Consider the following 16639-nt stretch of genomic DNA (forward strand, 5'->3'; position numbering starts at 1 on the left):
TAAAAAGTAAACAACACTTATTTGACCCCAGTTATTTGACACAGAGGGGGGGGGGGACCTACAGACACAGTCCAAAAGGCGCACTGGGAATTCTGTATATGTGTGGAGAATTTTAAAGAGCTGACCTGGTGCAAAAAGATCTTGTCACCCAGAGGAGCCCTGGCTGCCTAGATAAAACACTATAGCCCCACACACCCTTCCCTGGGAGTAAGACCCACTGAACTCACTGCGGCTGTCTTCTGAGTAGACACTTATTAGATGCACTTACTAGATGCAAGTCGGCAGCACCAGACAACCCCAATCTGCTAGGCTCTAGAGTAGATTTCACCCTGCACCTCGCAGAACCAGGCCGACATTGCCGACGGGCCCTGCACCCCTTGGCAACATTCAAAGGCCCTGATCCGCTAGGCACTGGGGTGGATTGCACCCTTCACCTTGGAGAGCCAGGCCCAGGCTGCCACCGGGTGCAGCCCTGGCAGCAGCAACAAGCAGCTCTGGTTTGCCCAGCCCTACCCATTGCCACCTCTTGTCTTTGTCCATGGAGTTTTCTTGGCAGGGATACTGGAGTGGCTTGCCGGTTCCTGCTCCAGGTGGATCATGTTTGGTCAAAACTCTCCACTATGACCTGTCCATCTTGGGTGGCCCTGCATGGCATAGCTCATAACTTCTCTGAGTTATTCAAGCCCCTTCACCACGGCAAGGCAGTGATCCATGAAGGGGAAGTGAGAGCTGGACCATAGAGAAGGCTGATCGCCGAAGAATTGATGCTTTTGAATCATGGTGTTGGAGGAGACTCTTGAGAGTCCCATGGACTGCAAGAAGATCAAACATATCCATTCTGAAGGAAATTAGCCCTGAGTGCTCACTGGAAGGACAGATCCTGAAGCTGAGGCTCCAATACTTTGGCCACCTCATGAGAAGAGAAGACTCCCTGTAAAAGACCCTGATGTTGGGAAAGATGGAGGGCACAAGGAGAAGGGGACGACAGAGGACGAGATGGTTGGACAGTGCTCTCGAAGCTACCAGCATGAGTTTGACCAAACTGCGGGAGGCAGTGGAAGACAGGAGTGCCTGGCGTGCTCTGGTCCATGGGGTCACAAAGAGTCGGACACGACTAAACGACTAAACAACAACAACACCCGTTGCCACTGCACTTACTTGCTCAAATCAGGAACCTCAGCGATCGCTCTCTCCCACCAGAAATGAACCAGGACTGCTCCAAGAAAACACATGGGGCAAAAAGGAGCACAAAGCCCTGATGGGCTGCTCCTTTACCTGCTTGCGATTGGCCAAGCATATAGCCACCCTATCAGGATTTTGTTTTTTTAATTATCTTTTTTCTTCACTTTTCACATCCCACGGTGGCCCCCAAGCCTCATGCTGTGGCCACCCATTTACATGATTTTCACCTGTAAGGTAAAAGGTAAAGGACCCCTGGATGGTTAAGTCCAGTCAAAGACGACTATGGGGTTGCGGCGCTCATCTCTCTTTCAGGCTGAGGGAGACGGCGTTGGTCCACATGCAGCTTTCCGGGTCATGTGGCCAGCAGGACTAAACCGCTTCTGGTGCAACAGCTCACTCCATCGCTCAGATTCGAACTACAGTCATACCTCGCGGCGACCCGGAAGTAACGGAAAGCGTTAATTCCAGGTTTCGCCGCTTGCTCATGCGCAGATGCTCAAAATGACGTCACACGCATGCGCGGAAGCGGCTAAACACGACCCGTGTACACACAGATGCGTGTTACGTTTGCTTCAGGATGCGAACGGGGCTCCGGAACAGATCCCGTTCGCATCCAGAGGTACCACTGCACTGACCTTCTGATCAGCAAGCCCAAGAGGCTCAGTGGTTTAGACCACAGCGCCACCCGCTTTCACCGGTTGGGAAAGACTGCACTATAAGACCCTCGTGGTCTCTTCCAACTCCACGATTCTATGATCCTAACCACTTTCTCCACACATAATTTTACACACTTATTTGCATTTTTTTTCTTGAAAGAAAAAGCTCCAGGTGTAACCTTTCCTCATAAGATAGTTGTTCTAGCTCCTTGATCATGCTTGGCTTTTTTTGAACCTGATCCACGTCTGCAACTGTCCTTTTCGGAGTCATTATTTAGAACATCTGCACAGGTTCCGACGGAGAGGATATGAAGGACTGGTCAGCAGAATTTTTATGACAGACGCTGTCACGGTGAAATGCTGGCTTTGTGATATTTATCGCCACTAACAAAATGGATCCCAGCCAGCCTTTCGAACTATATATGTAGCCCTTTTCCCAGCATGCTTTATGGGAAACTGTAATTCTTTTCCAGATGACATGAGGCCGATGACAGAAGAATGGCGCAATTAGATTTACACATGATTAGAACTGCAATTTGCACCGAGCTCTGACCTCCAGCTGTATGCAAATGGCAGACATTCAATTTGGGGTGGATAAAATGGCTGACCTTTCGAGAGTTCATTCGGGGCTGATCAATATACACACACACACACACACAAAAACACACACACACAAACAAACTGTCCATATTTGATACACGAGTTTTGGCTTATGGGTGAACATGTACTGTACTTGAGTAGAATCCAGATTGGTCTCAGAGTTGGGTTGGTCAACTTTACCGGCATTGGCTGGTTTGTCAGCTGCTACCCTACCTTGGGGGGACGTGGGTGGCGCTGTGGGTTAAACCACAGAGCCTAGGAATTGCCGATCAGAAGGTCGGCAGTTCGAATCCCTGCGACAGGGTGAGCTCCCGTTGCTCGGTCCCTGCTCCTGCCAACCTAGCAGTTCGAAAGCACGTCAAAGTGCAAGTAGATAAATAGGAACCGCTCCAGCGGGAAGGTAAACGGTGTTTCCGTGCGCTGCTCTGGTTTGCCAGAAGCGGCTTAGTCATGCTGGCCACATGACCCGGAAGCTGTACGCCGGCTCCTTCAGCCAATAAAGCGAGATGAGTGCTGCAACCACAGAGTTGGTCACGACTGGACCTAATGGTCAGGGGTCCCTTTACCTTTACCCTAACTTGGAAGGTGGTTAACTCTCCTTTGTTGTAAATAAAAATATGCCCTTTTCCCTTATGGGGTATCCAAGAGCCCATATAGAGTCCTTACATAGGTTCCCTATTGGTAGGAGAAAATAACAGAGGCCAACCAGAGAATATTGAGAAGCAAAGCAGCTAGTAAGCTTGATCTTTATTGATCTGTTGCAACAGGGTACTCCCCTCACACGCAGGAGAGGAAGAGGACCCAGAACAATGGCCTGCAAGGCCTTATAAAGACTTTTGAAATTCCCATCCTCTAGATCAAGACCACCCCCAGAAACATTATGCATACATCACAGAAGGGGTGTAACCTAAGACCACCTCTCAGATACATCCCACCTACATCACAGAAATTTAAATGTTGTTTTTCTCCTGTCCCAGTTTATCTCCTGTCTGGCAAGTTGCTTGATTGGATTTCTGGGGAGCCTGGCCATTCTTTTGTAGTGCTAAAATACTTATTTCCTGGGCCAGGTCACAGGCTCACACCTTATTCAAACACAGATTAAGACAGGATTTGTGAAGGAAGAGACAATGGGGAGGCTTTTCCATTTTTAACCTTGCAGAGAAAGGATTTGGTCAGTTTAGGAATCAAAATGGTTCCAGGTTGGCTTTCCTGTGCTGATCTATGTATGTGCAGTTATGAACATTACTATATATTTAAGACCATAAAATTCCTATCACACCTTCACTGAAGGTTTTTAAACAGATGTTGGATGGCCATCTGTCAGCTGTGATTGCTGGACTGCAGGGGGTTGGACTAGATGACTGGGGTCTCTTCCACCTCTACAATTCTGGGATAAAGGCACCTGCAAGCTTCTACATAACCAAGAGCCCTTAAGAATCATGCTTGCAAGTCCCCTATAGACCTTGTTCCTGAATGAGGAAAACCTGGGTGTGCCGGGGGGGGGGGGGCACATCAGGGCACATGGTTCTCAGTTTGAAATCCTTTCCCTTTAATAATGCCTGAAGGGCGGCTCAAAGTACCTTTCATTTCCTTGCTGCTGAAATGCCACCAGGTGCGTTCTGCTATTTGGTTTGGAGCCCCAACCTCTCGTTTCTTTCTCTTGGGCCTCTGCAGTTAAATTATGATGATGAGATATGTTCCATCACAATTAACTCATCATGTTACTGCTTTTGATCGCTGTATCATAAAAGGCCCTGGCTTGTGAACAGCGGCCGGCTTGTTCTTTGCTGTTTAGGAAGGCTAAACGGTCACGTATTGTTATTAAAAAAGAGAGAAAAGAATGGAAGAAGGGGGCTCCTTCTCTTGGAAATTCAGGCAGGACAGGGGCCCTGATTATTATTTTTTTAATGGTGTAAGCTTTCAGACAGAGGAAGGATGTGTACCAGAATCATGCCCTTTGCACTTCTCCCACTCCCCAGTTACTGGCTTGATCCAGAGCACAGCCAAGCCAATGTACCTGCATAGTAAAAACCTGATCCAATATTTAATCTCAAGTAGGGCCAGGGCCTTTTCAGTACTGGCCCCAACTTGGTGGAACGCTCTGTCACAAGAGACTAGGGCCCTGTGGGACTTGAAAACTTTCCGCAGGGCCTGCAAGACAAAGCTGTTGGTTTGGATTCAGTCTGACCCTTATGTTCCCCCCTCCCCTTATGGTTTTGATCTATGGGCTACTTTTAAAATGAGGCTGCATTTTAAATTGCATTTTAACCTGTATTTTAAATTGGTTTTTCCCCTTCTTTTCCTATTATGTTTTTACTGTAATTTTACTGGTGTTGGCCGCCCTGAGCCCGGCTCTGGCTGGGGAGGGCGGGGTATAAATAAATTTTATTATTATTATTATGCAGAAGGCAGCAACAGGGCTTGGTTTCCGGTCTGTCGGAAGGGCTAGAGCACACAGGGCTTGCACAACATGGAACCTGCCAAGCAGAATCAGGCCAGCTATTCCTGTGTGGCAGCTCATTAGGTTCTTGATAAATAATGTTCTGCTTATGCTGCCTACCTGGGTGTGCAAGGATGTGCTAGAATCAGTATAATAATAATAATAATAATAATAATAATAATAATAATAATACTTTATTATTTATGTGGCTTCCCCAGCCACTCTGGGCGGCTTCCAAAAGAATATTAAAATACTATAATACATCAATCATTAAAAGCTTCCCGAAACAGGGCTGCCTTCAGATGTCTTCTAAAAGCCTGGTAGTTGTTGTTATCTTTGACATCTGGTGGGAGGGCGTTCCACAGGGCGGGCGCCACTACCGAGAAGGCCCTCTGCCTGGTTCCCTGTAACTTGGCTTCTCGCAGTGAGGGAACTGCCAGAAGGCCCTCGGTGCTGGACCTCAGTGTCCGGGTAGAACGATGGGGTGGAGACGCTCCTTCAGATATACTGGACCAAGGCCGTTTAGGGCTTTAAAGGTCAGCACCAACACTTTGAATTGTGCTCGGAAACGTACTGGGAGCCAATGTAGGTCTTTCAAGACCGGTGTTATGTGGTCTCTGCGGCCACTCCCAGTCACCAGTCTAGCTGCCGCGTTCTGGATTAGTTGTAGTTTCTGGGTAGCCTTCAAAGGTAGCCCCACGTAGAGCGCATTGCAGTAGTCCAAGCGGGAGATAACCAGAGCATGCACCACTCTGGCGAGGCAGTCCGCAGGCAGATAGGGTCTCAGCCTGCGTACCAGATGGAGCTGGTAAACAGCTGCCCTGGATACAGATTTGACCTGTGCCTCCATGGACAGCTGTGAGTCCAAAATGACTCCCAGGCTGCGCACCTGGTCCTTCAGGGGCACAGTTACCCCATTCAGGACCAGGGAATCCTCCACACGTGCCCGCCTCCTGTCCCCCCAAAACAGTACTTCTGTCTTGTCAGGATTCAACCTCAATCTGTTAGCCGCCATCCAACCTCCAACCGCCTCCAGGCACTCACACAGGACCTTCACTGCCTTCACTGGTTCTGATTTGAAAGAGAGGTAGAGCTGGGTATCATCCGCATACTGATGAACACCCAGCCCAAATCCCCTGATGATCTCTCCCAGAGGCTTCATGTAGATGTTGAAAAGCATGGGGGAGAGGAGTTGGAGGAGGCCTTGGAATGCAGGGCTGCAAACAGGGTGCTCACATTGCACATCACCAAATGCATAATAACATACCGATGAAAATAGGGACACCCTATTCAACAATATTATTATTACAGTGGTACCTCGGGATGCAAACGGGATCCATCCCAGAGCCCCGTTCGCATCCTGACGCGAATGCAACCCGCGTCTGCGCATGCGCGGGTCGCGTTTCACCGCTTCCACGCATGCGTGTGATGTAATTTTGACCGTCTGTGCATTCGCGCACAGCGAAACCCGGAAGTAACGCGCTCCGTTATTTGCGGGTCGCCGCGGAGAGCAACCTGAAAATACTTAACTTGAAGCACATTTATCCCGAGGTATGACTGTATTAATAATAACTTTATTTATATCCCTCCCATCTGACTGCATTGCCCCAGCCACTCTGGGTGGCCGCCAACAAAAAAGTAGCAAAACTATACAGGGCTGCCTTGAGATATCTTCTAAAGGCTGTATACAGTGGTACCCCGCAACACGAACGCCTCGCGAGACGAAAAACTCGTAAGACGAAAGGTTTTTTCGTTTTCGAGTTGCTTCGCAAGACGAATTTCCCTATGGGCTTGCTTCGCAAAACGAAGCTTGCCCCGCAAGCTCCGGGGATAGCGGGGAAGCGCAGTGCGTCTTCCCCGCTGTCCCTGGACCTCTTTTGAAGCAAGGGGCGGCAGGGAGAAGATTGCTTCTCCCCGTTGCCAGCCCCGCAATCTCCGGGGACAGAGGGGAAGGCGCGCGCAAGAAGAAGAAAAAACTTGCGGAACGTATTAATTTTGTCTTGCGAGGCACCACTGTAGTTGCTTATCTCATTGGCTCGGTGTTATGTACTAATCTTGGATCCTAGAACAATAGGCAAGCAGGATCCTAGAATGCAACAACTGATTGGCTTGCAGGAGAAGACGAGTCAGGCTCCAGGAAGAAGTTAATCAGCCTATTAGGCTGGTTGGATGGTTGAATGCAACAACTGATAGGCCTGCAGGAGAAGACCAATCAGGCTCCAGGAGGGAAGCAGAATCAGCCAATCAGACGGGACTCATTGTGTAACTAATGTATATAAAAGTCTGAGATTTTTTTGGGGGGGGGGCAATTCAATCACTGTTTTACAAGATGCAGTAAAGAGCATGAATTCACTACAGGACAGGACTAAGTATATTTCACTTGGGGATCGCATAACTCCATATCCTCCCACATTTCTCCAATGAAATTAGGGACGTCCTAAGGAAAGGCGGGACATTCTGGGATCAAATCAGAAACCAGGACAGCTTCTGTAAATCCAAGACTGTCGTTGGAAAATAGGGACAGTTGGAGAGTCTGTAATAACTGGCCAGACTGCAGGCTCCTTCGTCTCTCTGGGGTCTCTTTGCACAACCAGGGAATCTAGTGAACCAGTGCAGGTGGTGAAGGTCCTGTGTGAGTGTCTGGAGGCGGTTGGAGGATGGATGGCGGCCAACAGATTGAGGCTGAATCCTGACAAGACAGAAGTACTGTTTTGGGGGCACAGGAGGCGGGCAGGTGTAGAGGACTCCCTGGTCCTGAATGGGGTAACTGTGCCCCTGAAGGACCAGGTGCGCAGCCTGGGAGTCATTTTGGACAGTTATCTGCTGCTTGGACTACTGCAATGCGCTCTACGTGGGGCTACCTTTGAAGGTGACCTGGAAACTATAACTAATCCAGAATGCAGCAGCTAGACTGGTGACTGGAAGACCACATAACACCAATCTTGAAAGACCTACATTGGCTCCCAGTACGTTTCCGAGCCCAATTCAAAGTGTTGGTGCTGACCTTTAAAGCCCTAAACGGCCTCGGTCCAGTATACCTGAAGAAGCGTCTCCACCCCCATCGTTCTGCCCGGACACTGAGGTCCAGCTCTGAGGGCCTTCTGGCGGTTCCCTCGCTGCAAGAAGCCAAGTTACACGGAACCAGGCAGAGGGCCTTTTCGGCAGTGGCCCCCGCCCTGTGGAACGCCCTCCCACCAGATGTCAAAGAAAAGAAAAACTACCAGACTTTTAGAAGACATCTGAAGGCAGCCCTCTTTAGGGAAGCTTTTAATGTTATCAGACCACTGTTTTTTAATACTTTGTTGGAAGCTGCCCAGAGTGGCTGGGGAAACCCAGCCAGATGGGCAGGGTATAAATAATAAATTCTATTCTATTCTATTCTATTCTATTCTATTCTATTCTATTCTATTCTATTCTATTCTATTCTATTCTAGCCTTCCTTATCGTATCCCTGGAACCTGGGTTATTTATTTTATTTCAGTATTATTAAAAATCTTGCTTTTTTGACCCAATTTGGGTCCACTTTATGATGGGGGTTGTAGTTCAACAACTGTAGGGAGGGGAGGGCAGGTCCCCCCCCCAATCCATAACTTCACTCCCCTTACGAAGGAGAGAGCAGCTAAGCACGGTCTGGCTGAATCATTTCTCTTTAACTTTTGTTTCCATCCGCCGTGTCTGTCGGCAAACGGAGTGAAAACTCTCCAGTTTAACTTTCATTTGCACTTTATCGATTCGGAGGGTGCGGAGCGGATAATACGAGGACACAGTTTTTCTTAATGAAAGGGGGGGGGGAACAATTCCAGCCCTTTCCAACTTTTCACAGATGAAATTAGAGGCACCCTTGTTTTTCGCTCCCTCTCCGCTAACGCTAGAGCTCATGGCCATTTTATAAAGAGGGATGTTGAAAGGTGCAGGATGAATAAAAGGAAAGACTTAAGGCAATAAAAAAACTATTTTACTTTTAAAAGACAGCTGTTTAGGGAAGATTTTAATGTCTGACGCTGTATTGTTTTTAATGTTCGGTTGGAAGCCGCCCAGAGTGGCTGGGGAAACCCAGCCAGATGGGTGGGGTATAAATACTAAATAATAATAATAATAATAATAATAATAATAATAATAATAAGGCAAATTCATGGAGGAGAAAGCTACTAACCAGGATGACTCTGTTCTGCTTCCACAGTTGGAGGCAGTAATGTGTCTAAAGACCAGTTGCTGCAATTCCACCCATAGTACTTTAGGCAGCAACTTCTTTTTACATTACTTCTTTGTATAGCTTGCATAAAGTACCGTATTTTTCGCTCTATAAGATGCACCAGACCATAAGATGCACCTAATTTTTGGAGGAGGAAAACAAGAAAAAATATATTCTGAATCCCAGAAGCCAGAACAGCAAGAGGGATCGCTGCGCAGTGAAAGCACCAATCCCTCTTGCTGTTCTGGCTTCTGGGATAGCTGCGCAGCCTGCATTCGCTCCATAAGACGCACACACACATTTCCCCTTACTTTTTAGGAGGGAAAAAGTGAGTCTTATAGAGCAAAAAATACGGTAGTTAAAAACAAATCACGTGTAAAAATATCGTTAATATAAGCCAACCATCAATTATTAGTGTTTATGTGAGGTTATCCTGTCTTGTGAACCACCCTGATATCTTCAGATGAAGGACAGTATATAAATTTAATTAACAACAACAAGAAGTTTGTAATCCAGATAGGAAAATATCACGGGAGGAATTCAACATCGTGCTAAGGTGATCGATCCATCCATCAGGGTGAGCATTTTGGTTTGCCAAGGAGAACAATTCCTTCCTTCTCCCAATAATAATAATAATAATAATAATAATAATAATTTATTATTATTTATACCCCGCCCATCTGGCTGGGTTTCCCCAGCCACTCTGGGTAGCTTCCAACTGAATATTAAAAACAATACAGCCTCGGACATTAAAAACTGATCTGGGCTCCTCCCGACCCCCCCAAGCCAATTTCAAGAGGGGGGAAAGAGGGGCAAATCCTGCTTGATAAAGCAGACTTTTCTATATATGGATTTACGAGAACTTGTACAGTGGTACCTCGGGTTACATACGCTTCAGGTTACATATGCTTCAGGTTACAGACTCTGCTAACCCACAAATAGTGCTTCAGGTTAAGAACTTTGCTTCAGGATAAGAACAGAAATTGTGTTCCGGCGGCGCGGCAGCAGCGGGAGGCCCCATTAGCTAAAGTGGTGCTTCAGGTTAAGAACAGTTTCAGGTTAAGAACAGACCTCCAGAACGAATTAAGTACTTAACCAGAGGTACCACTGTACTTCATTATTCCACTAAATAAACAAACAAACTCTATTTCTCTTCAGGACTATTTTAAAAAAGTTTTAACATGCATTTCTGCAAAACTTTGGGTTCCTCCAAGCCCGCTAAGACCGCCTCCTCCTGTACGGACACCGGAGAGCACTGTTTGGGCTACACAAGGACCAGTCCTCAGCGAACTGAGTTCACTGATAAAATATATTAAAAGATGTCAAAAATAGTGAATGGATCGGGCTACACTTGTTACAGCAAAACAGCCACTTGCCACGTGATGTTCGTATAATGGACTGTAGCACTTCAAGCTGCAGGGCGTGGGGATATCACTTTTGAATGCTGCCCTATGTAAAAATTCCCTGCAAATAGAAAGGTAGCACATCAGGGAAGAGTATTCTAGTCAATGTTTTGCCTGTTGCGCTTGGATTTTATTTACCTAATAGCAGGATTTTTTTAAAAAAATAACACGGGGAGCCTGAAAAAACCACTTCACTTCCATTCTGATCTAGTCAAATCTACTATTTCAACACCACACAGCTTCATTTTGCTGCCTGTGTGCAGCCCAAGCCAAAGAGCTGTTTTTGACCTATAAAGCTCAAGACTCTGAAAACCTTGTGGACATCTTTTCCTCATACAAGGCTATCACAGCTGTCAACTTACAGATTTGAAAATAAGGGACCAGCAGCCTCGGAAATAAGGGATCAGCAGCCAAAATAAGGGATTTTCAGAGCACAGGTATGTTCGACTTCTGAGCCCCTCCGAGCCAAAAGCAGAAAGCCCAGCCAGCAGCCAAACGAAGCCTCAAGCGGTGGTTCCCACAGCGCAGCAACCCAGCAAAGGGGATGCAGCAAGGAAAACCACCGTCCCCTCTCCACTGGGAAGTGCTGAGCAAAGGCGAGTTTCCAGGCAACGCGGCCGATTTGATTGGCACAAGGCATGCAAGCTCCACCCCCCAGTCGTTCTTAGACTCCTTATTGGGTGAGCAACGCAGTCAAGCAACACAGTTGGAGCCTCCCTCCTCCCTGGCCAGGGAGGGAGAGGAGCTGCTTCCTTTGAAACCCAGAAAATTTAAGGGACATCATCAATAAGGGACAGCAGCGGGACACAGCACTGGGATAAGGGACTTTCCCGCCAAATAAGGGACGGTTGACAGCTATGAAGGCTATCGAGACCCTTACAGTCATCATCATGCAAGGCCCTTCTTTGGGTGTCACCTCCAAGAGATGTCCGGAGGGTGGCAGTGAGAAGACGGGCCTTTTCAGTGGTAGCCCCCTACTTGCACCCAAGGGACCTCGCTGGATGCCAGCACTGACATTTTTTCCAGCACCAGATGACAACATTTTTACTCTTCCAGGGAATTTGTGTAGAATTCATGCAGTCGGTGCACGTCACTTTGCTCAATGGGAGTTTTTGCAATTGATTTCTTTTCTTGGTGAAGTTTCAATGTATTTTAGATACAGCCTTTTGTTATTGGTGTGAGCTGCTCCAAGATTTTTCTGTAGCTCGTGCACTGAATTTAATAAAAAGTAATACTATTATTATTTGGCAAGCGTACTTGTTTTTCTCTCTCTTCACTTTCAGGGGTCTCTTGAAGACTTCTTTATGCTGGCAACGGTCCATGGCGATGTTTAAAATTAATGTCCTCGGGTAGTCGGTCAATTAAATGATTTATATTGCTTTTAATGGTTTTCTAAACGATGTCACTGCCCTGATATTTTACGAGAGTGGTATATAAATAATTTTATAAAATAAATAAATACGTGAGGATAATAATAGAGTAGGCCATCTACTTATTGGAGATGGAAGGGAATCCAAGAGCTGCTACTCCATAAGTGTGCGTCTGTATTTTTAGATATGGCTGGGAGATAAATGTCTGCATGCCAAAATACAACTGCCCACTAAGTTTCACTTAGTGCCAGTTTCACAAGCATTCATTCAGAAATCCTTTCTATCCTATTTCTGCACCGGTCTGTGGCTTTGGTTTTAAAAGTTCACAAAATGCCGCCCGGTTTTAAATGCATTTTTCTGCAAACACACATTTTACCCCCTCTCGCTTTCCTGAGAAACACACATTTCTGTAAACCTTTGAGCCTGAAAGATGCATTTCGCTACTTTAAAAAAATATATTTAAGTAAAGAATTGTATTGCAAAATTCTAGATGTGGGGAAACGGAAATTTGTATTAACCACCCAGGAAACGCAAATTAGGTTGGTTCACTTAGGGAAGCTTTTAATATTTGATGAATTATTGTATTTTAATATTCTGCTGGCAGCAGCCCAGAGTGGCTGGGGAAACCCAGCCAGATGGGCGGGATATAAATAATAAAAATTATTATTATTATTATTAATGATGATGATGATGATGATGATTATTATTATTAAACATGCACACCAAATCTTGAACATCTCTACTGGTTGCCTGCTCAGATTTTAACTCTAAATGTACACACTGGTAATAGTTGACAAAGGCATTGCCAGCATAGTGTTAGAAATAAAAACCTGGTTCCTAATATTTCCCACGATAGGAATCTGCCTTACACTGAGCCAGGCTATTTGTCCATTCAGATCATCATGGCGAACTCTGACTGGCAACATCTTTCCAGGGTCTTAGGCAGGGAAGTCGTTCCCATCGCCACCGGATGCAACATCCTTTTTTTACTCAAGGATCTGTGGCCTTCCAAGGGACGCGGGTGGCGCTGTGGGTAAAAGCCTCAGCGCCTAGGGCTTGCCGATCGAAAGGTCGGCTGTTCGAATCCCCGCGGCGGGGTGCGCTCCCGCTGCTCGGTCCCAGCGCCTGCCAACCTAGCAGTTCGAAAGCACCCCTGGGTGCAAGTAGATAAATAGGTACCGCTTACCAGCGGGAAGGTAAACGGCGTTCCGTGTGCTGCGCTGGCTCGCCAGATGCAGCTTTGTCACGCTGGCCACGTGACCCGGAAGTGTCTCCGGACAGCGCTGGCCCCCGGCCTATAGATGTGAGATGGGCGCACAAACCCCAGAGTCTGTCAAGACTGGCCCGTTCGGGCAGGGGTACCTTTACCTTTACCTGTGGCCTTCCAGATGTTACTGAACTCCAGCTCCCATCAGTCCCAGGCAGCCTGGCCAATGGTCAGCGATGATGGGCATTGTAGTTGAGCAAAATTTGGAAAGCCACAGGGTCTCCTCACATCATAGCTGTCAACTTACAGATTTGAAAATAAGGGACCAGTAGCCTCGAAAATAAGGGATCAGAAGCCAAAATAAGGGATTTTGCTTAGCTTATACATAAATCCGGCGCTGATGGAGCCATGCTGCTTTTGCTGCGACTGACTGTGCTTTGCAGGGGGTTGGACTAGATGACCCTACGCCTCTGGCTTCCCCTGGCAGCATGGCGGAAGTCTCACAAGAGAGGGGCTGCCTGCCTGCCCGCCGCCACCCGTCTCCTCACAATGTGCCCAAGGGGGAAAAGGGAGAGACGGAGACACGGCAGGTCGTGCGCACGCTCTCTTTCGCGTCGGAGGACCCCAAGCCGCTGCTTCCCTCCTGCATGAAACCTGGGAAATTTAAGGTACATAATCAATAAGGGACAGCAGTGGGACACGGCGCTGGGATAAGGGAGTTTCCCGCCAAATAAGGGACGGTTGACAGCTATGCCCCACATCCTTTTCTTTAACAGGAGTTCGAATGGGATCGGACCATTCTTGCATGCAAGGCATCAACTCTACCACCCGGCTTTGGTCCTTACAGAAAAAGCCAAATCAGAGACGGAACATGGACTGAGATTTTCCAGGGACAGCTGCCAGAAATTATGGGCCATCAATGATAACTATCATCACCATCATCAAACCTTTTATTGGCATCACATACAAACATCCAAAACTATAACTAGGGATATTTAAAATATGGCATTTATAGTATGGGCTTTGGCCTAAATGGTTATTTCCAGCAGAGTTCAAAACAATGCTGTCAATATTATTTGGAAAGAATTTGGCATTTAGAATTTATGCGGAGCTAATCGGCAATACAGTGGTATCTCGGGTTACAAACGCTTCAGGTTACAGACGCTTCAGGTTACAGACTCCGCTAACCAAGAAATAGTACCTCGGGTTAAGAACTTTGCTTCAGGATGAGGACAGAAATCGTGCGGCAGTGGGAGGCCCCATTAACTAAAGTGGTGCTTTAGGTTAAGAACAGTTTCAGGTTAAGAACGGACCTCCAGAACGAATTAAGTTCTTAACCCGAGGTACCACTGTAAAGTTGATGTCAGTAAGATATATAAAAACATCTCTCTCTCTCTCTCTCTCTCTCTCTCTCTCTCTCTGACTATAGATACATCCCCCCACAAACGTATATTGCACACACAACTAACTGTGTAACGCTGTCTAATAACCCTTTAATTTTTATGCCACAAGTTTTACGTTTATGAACTAATGAGTCCGATGACTGAAGAACCTATACTAAAAAAAGGCACAGGACGCCTTTTGTTTTTTCAGTATGTGCACAAAGAAACAGACAACGAAAATCTGTCTTGCAATTAAAATTACGGTTTGAGGGGGGAAAAAGGGGGAGATTTTCCAATCTTTGATGAAAGCATAAAGCACCCGACTCAAGATGCAAAGGAAACCCTGAGAAACATTTGCCCGGCTTGGCTAACAACGCAGATTTAGCAAGGATAGTGACTTACCTGTCCTTTCCCTTTCCTTTTAAACGTTAGCAATTTCTCTAAATCCTCTCTTGCTTGCTTGACTGCTAATACTGACTTGCTGCTAAAACGGCTTGGCGACCTGCTATGTCACATGATAAACTGGAGGAAAATAATGTGAACAAGTTATTAACACTTCAAGGCTGACCCTTCCCTCTTCCCCAGAATGCTTTGGGCCTCCTTATTGATCGGGTCTACGTCGCTTTTTGTCACCTGGGAATTAACAATTTGATGTTTTATTTGACCATTTATCTCTTTAGCCAAACTGTTGCAATCTCTTTGACCTTTTAAAATGTTTATGACAAGGTGTTTGGCTGTTAATTGCTAGACATAAAAGACCGAAAACCCAAGGGTTAGGTCTAATGTCCGTCGCGTGCTGAACACATATTCTTTTGATAAAAGCAAACTGAAGTATTTCTGTCTCTCTCTTTTTTGCAAATAAGCTGGAAGAGGAATCCATTTCCAGTCAGTAGATGTATTGATAAACACGGAGAGAAGGAGAATTTGGTGCAATATTTATTATATTTTTAAAAAATCGATTTATCGCGTTTGTGTCCTGCTATTGTGTGTGTGGGAAAATGAACCTGTTTCATTTATATTTGATCTGGAAGCTTAATTCTACAGTATACTGGCAGAGTCCAGCTCACAGGAAGTAACAATTATTTCGGCTCTGAGGTGGTGAGACCACAGTTGGCTTACTGTCCCTCATTCTGGGCTCCACATTTTAAGGATATTGACCTACTGGGTTTACAGGGAGATAACTAGGATGCTAAAATGGTAAGAGGAACGATTGAAAGATCTAGGTATGGGCTAAACCTGCCCAGGTTTGGAAACAACAGCAATTACCAACGGTAGAAGAATGGTGACAGAAGGCAATGGAATATGCAGAAATAGCTAGATTAACAGGGAAAATTCAACAACAGGGCAATAAAACATTTCAAAAAGAATGGGAAAAATTTATGTCATATATAGGAAGGATAAGGTGAAATACTGAAACCAGTAGAACTGAAATAAACCTCATAATGTGAAATACAAAGAAAAATTCTGGATAAAGAAAATAACAAAAAGTAAAATGTATAATGTGATTAATCTAACCAATGGTAGTTGTGAATCAATACAGACAGACAATAAGAATTGCGTATACAGGAGCATTTATTTGGCTATAGACACTCTATGGACAAATACGAAAGAAGAACAATAATATACAAAACGGAGGAAGACAATGTGAAAAATTTAGATGTGGTATAAAAAGCCAGAAGAAGGAAGGAAGGAAGTCGGCTCTTAGGAGCAAATATAAATGTAAAATGTAAAACAATATGTGTATGTGGAGTATGTAAATAAAAATCAATAAAGAATATTAGAAAAGAAAAGAAAAGAAAAGAAAAGAAAAGAAAAGAAAGAGAAGGTGAAGAATGTGACAGTAGTCTTCAAATATCTGAAGGGTTGTCATGCAGAAGATAGATTGGTCATCTTTTCCATGGCTCTAGAAGGCTGGTGTACAACTAAAGGTAAAGAGTAAAGGGACCCCTGACCATTAGGTCCAGTCGTGGCTGACTCTGGTGTTGCGGCGCTCATCTCGCTTTACAGGCCGAGGGAGCCGGCGTACAGCTTCCGGGTCATGTGGCCAGCATGACTAAGCCGCTTCTGGCGAACCAGAGCAGCGCATGGAAACGCCGTTTAACTTCCCACTGGAGCGGTACCTATTTATCTACTTGCACTTTGATGTGTTTTCAAACTGCTGGGTTGGCAGGAGGTGTACAACTAGGGATGGGCAAAATTGTCTGGAC

The 16639-nt window shown here is 46.0% G+C and overlaps 1 long non-coding RNA gene across 2 annotated transcripts in view; it reads right to left on the bottom strand.

Moving 5' to 3' along the window:
• Positions 1-16639, bottom strand: part of LOC310702976 — a 75011-nt gene that overhangs the window by 37301 nt on the left and 21071 nt on the right. Inside the window, exon 1 of one of the 2 annotated variants that reach the window (XR_014523855.1) lies at positions 14835-14932. The exons of the other annotated variant lie outside the window; for it this stretch is intronic. This is a non-coding gene — a long non-coding RNA (uncharacterized lncRNA). Of the gene's footprint in view, positions 1-14834; positions 14933-16639 lie in introns of those variants that run through there. 2 annotated transcript variants of the gene reach the window in all.

This window comes from Podarcis liolepis (genome assembly GCF_965112155.1).
Source record: "Podarcis liolepis genome assembly, chromosome: 3".
NCBI lineage: Eukaryota > Metazoa > Chordata > Lepidosauria > Squamata > Lacertidae > Podarcis > Podarcis liolepis.